The following is a 4243-nucleotide window of genomic DNA, read 5'->3' on the forward strand; positions in this document are numbered from 1 at the left end:
AGAGGCGCCCTACCGAACATCCAATACCACCACAACCACCAACTTATATGCTAAAATAATGAGAGCGGCAGAGATTCTCAGCATAAGGAATTCACTGATGAATGATGTCCCGGGCATGTAATGTATCAGTATACCCATTTCAATAATTGAATAAAATTATATTTTCAAATAAATATAGTATTAAGGGATTTCATTTTTGGTGCCCATGGTTCCTTAGTTGTACTCACTTTTGCCCATGCGCAAAACTTTTCCTCACTTTTTCCCAACCTCTTGTCCGTAACTCTCACAAAGAGCTCAAACGATTCTTGCGGTCAGGTTGGCCGTTTTCTTGCCCGTCTAGGGGAACCGTGACGTCATCTCCATCTCAAAGTTTCTGAGAAAATGGCCACCATGTTGCTGCTGCGCCATGCTTATGTTTACTTCCTGGTTTCAGATCCTGGGAAAACACACAAGTAGAGTGCGCAAATGCGTAGTAAAATGATAACAAAAGTAAAATTATAAAGGTGTTTACATAGCTGTAAATGTGTCGCTTTTTTGCACTCACCATGTAGCTAAGAAAGGTGGACCTTGATACGGCAATACATTATAACATATATTAGAAAGTTGTATCCGGGTAGGATGCTGCCATAGAAACCTTAGATCTGGGGGTATTATATAAGACGGATCCCAGGAGCCCTAACGGGCATAACCACTACTCATTGTAATCTCACACTAGTCACCCAGATAATTCCAGACAAGCAGCAGTAGGCCCTGCCATTGTGTTGCGTGATCCGAAGCTTGGTAACTCGTGTGTGACCATCCCGTTAGCTCTCCGCCCTATTTCCCCATCTTCTTCACACCTTCGTGGGGATACCTCCTCTGGAGTACCGTCAAGTATCCATCACACCAGCCCACGAAAAAAAGAAGGCAATATCCAAAAAAAAATATGTGAGCATTAATTTATAATAGAGATATAAATTTAGTGCCAATATCTACAAGATTTTAATGTAGCTCTATCCAGAATCATGAATGTTGAACACCATGCCATAACGATGGAATACATTTTTTTTTGCAAAATAGATGCTATTGTGTTTGTGTAAAACTAGCAAGATATGCTAATATTAGTTGGAAGATATGCACATAGAAAAGCAGTGCTGATATCTAACTATTTTATTATCGTTTTGTGTATAATCACCAGTTGAAACTGCCCAGGGATATAGGTACCTAGAGGGGGGTGAATAGGTACTGCTCAATTTTTAGTCTTTTGAAGTTTTATGGCTCAACACATATAAAAGGTGATTATTATATGCAAAGGTGAGCCTATATGCACAGCGGATACAAGAAGTAAACAACAAGTGTAGGAAACAAGTAACCAACAAAGTATGGGTTGAGCAAAGGAGCGAAGTCACTGCAGGTGAAGAGACCGGATGAGATGCAGGATTTGTTTCTCGTAGTTCCTTCCCAAGGGAAGTACGTCTGCGTTTGGAGAGGTGCGCTGCCACAAAGATTGTCGAAGCCACAAAGCCGCCACAAAGGCTTCAACCTATTTTCCAATGAAGAGCACCACAAAAGCATCCTCCACTTGTCCACTCAAGGTGATGTTCAAGGTAGCACAACCTTTACATAAGGTTGAGGCAAACTCCACAACGAGGAGGATCCCAACTACACCAGGGTGCTAGGTAGCTAATCCAGCCACCAGGTGTCCCAAACAAGAGGAAACCCCACAACAGGAGACACCCTACAAGGATCCCCACAAAGGAGACCTAGGTCAATAAGTTCCTAGCAGTAATCAACTCCAAACCAAAACTCGATCCTTTGGTAGGCTGGTAGATCCCTGGAGGAATCGCAAAGTTCTTGGATAGGGAGGGAGATCCACACAATCTAAGCTCATCATCAATGGAGGCGGGTGAAAGATTAGCACTGATCGTAGCAACTTAGTAGGGTTTAGGTATTGCCGTGGTTCTCCTCAGGGATTAAGCTATCATTCAAACATGTTCAAACATCCTAGTTAGCAAAGTTTTAGGGTTTGTTTAAAAGGGGAAATTCTATAAATCATAAGGCACATGGATCACTCATCATACGGAGGTAACACGACCAAGGAAAATAAGAAAGAAAACAGTCGAACAACTCAATTACTTGGAATTCAGGTTCATGGTCCACAACGAATCAATAGACACTAGCAGAAGGATGAGGAGAATTGAGTTCAAGTTTCAACTTCTGCTTTACACGAGTATCTCACGGTTCAACATCATGGATCAGAGGGAAGAGTGCAAACTCGCGACGATCAGCTTTAGGTGTTCATGTAGACGTGGCAAAGCAAGGATCAGGAGGAAGAGTTGTTGCTGGATGTTTATGGCGATGAACTTCACCGCTCCAGATCTCGACCCGATCTGGACTCCTGGTCCCTTTCCCGCGCAAAAGTAGGTGGTTGTAGTGGCGTCCCTCCGCACGTGTCCCCTTTTCGCCACCCTCTTCTCTCCTCTTATAGCATCCGAGAAACATGATCCCATAGCTGGAGTGGTTGGTACCCTTTTGCACAAGCCCCCCCTCCAATACTTCTCTCTTTTCCTAGAAAAGTATTTGAATTTGAATCCGCGACGTGCCGTGCTCTAGTGGACTCTAATCGCAAATGATGAATAGAAGAAGGTTTTTGATGCCTTGACGCATCCATCCTCCAATAAAGACTTGAAATGGAGTAAAACTAATTTTGGTGATACAATATATATGTATGGAAGTGTAATATTCCCAAATGTGCTCACAATTTGAATGAAATATATTCAAAAGGTATGAAAAGAATAGGAGTGATAAAATCCTCCACACTCAAATCTTTTCTTGTCTTCAAGTAAAGCAAGTAATTCTATGCAAGAAGGGATCATGATTCAAAGGTTAGATAAACAAGATTGATTTAGCATTTAAGCATAACGATCAAGACATGAATACCATTCGCACTAGCTCTTTTTTGGTAGCTAAATGGATACATAGGATCCTGAGAGAGGACTTAATTGTGAAGCAACAAGTTCTAAAAATCGGGTTTTCACATAAAATCCAAAAGTAAACTGAAATTGGTGCTTACAATCTTTTTATTCACTGGAACTTTTCTTTACTTCACTTTATGCCACAATTTATTAACAATGGGGGTTAGTCTCTACATTGCAGTCCAAATGGTCTGTCCCGAGACACAACATTCAGCTAAAAAAAAGAGTGTTAGCATCCATCTCCACATTCCAGACATAGCCCCTCTTTCTCCGTACTTGGTCCAACAATTGTCGTGGGGCATGAACCTAACATGATAGGTGGGTGTGAATGGTACTCGAAGAAGAGTAATTTATGTTATTCTCATAGTAAACACATGGACAATATATAAAACCACCCCGTTTGTTTTTCTCAGCCACATTGATAAAAAAAATCAGGCCTGAAGTGAACTCGTGAAGACGTCGGTCAATGTACATCTGTTGTCGATTCATCTGCATTATATAATTAAGATTATCAAAAACCAATATAGAACATCATGATTAGTGAAGCGATGTACAATTTTTTTTAACCTCGATCAATGACATATGAAATGATAAAATTGTTATATGCATTTGGCCCCGGTTTGTAATATGCATGCATTTTATCAAGGACATATGAAATGATAAAATTGTTAACCTCGATCGAGAAGGAAAAAAGATAGGAGAAAGCTTAAGTGTGGATTGCTTTGTGTGAAGTCAAGTGGCAAAAGATCTTAGGAATTTCATCGAGCACCTCTTGTGCATAAGAGAGATCAAAGAAACATACACCTCTTGTGGTAAGAAGTGAAAAAGCTAACAGTGGCCGACACTTGGTCAGGGCAGGGGTATATATAGAGATAGGCATTTGGTCCCGGTTTGTAATACAAACCAAGACCAAAGGCCCCAAACGAACCGAGACTAGAGAGTGGCATCGCCCTACGCCGGTCGAACGGGGACCAATGCCCCACTAGTCCCGTTTCGTTTTAAAACCGGGACTAAAGCTCCCAAGGGTTTTGGACGAAAGCCCTTTTTTCTACCAGCGTATGGTGCTTATGTAGCAAGATATGCTCATATTAATTGAGAGATTTACATGTATAAATGCAGTGCCGGTATTTAAGGATTTTATTATGGCTCTATGTATCATCACCAATATTGAGCACAAAACCGTAATGATGGGATACATAATTTAATTGTGAAATAAAGCTATGGTGTTTATGCATAACTAGCAGGATATCCTAATATTAATTGGGAAAGATACCTATATAAATTCACTA

This window comes from Lolium perenne, chromosome 1 (assembly GCF_019359855.2).
Source record: "Lolium perenne isolate Kyuss_39 chromosome 1, Kyuss_2.0, whole genome shotgun sequence".
In the NCBI taxonomy this organism is placed as follows: domain Eukaryota; kingdom Viridiplantae; phylum Streptophyta; class Magnoliopsida; order Poales; family Poaceae; genus Lolium; species Lolium perenne.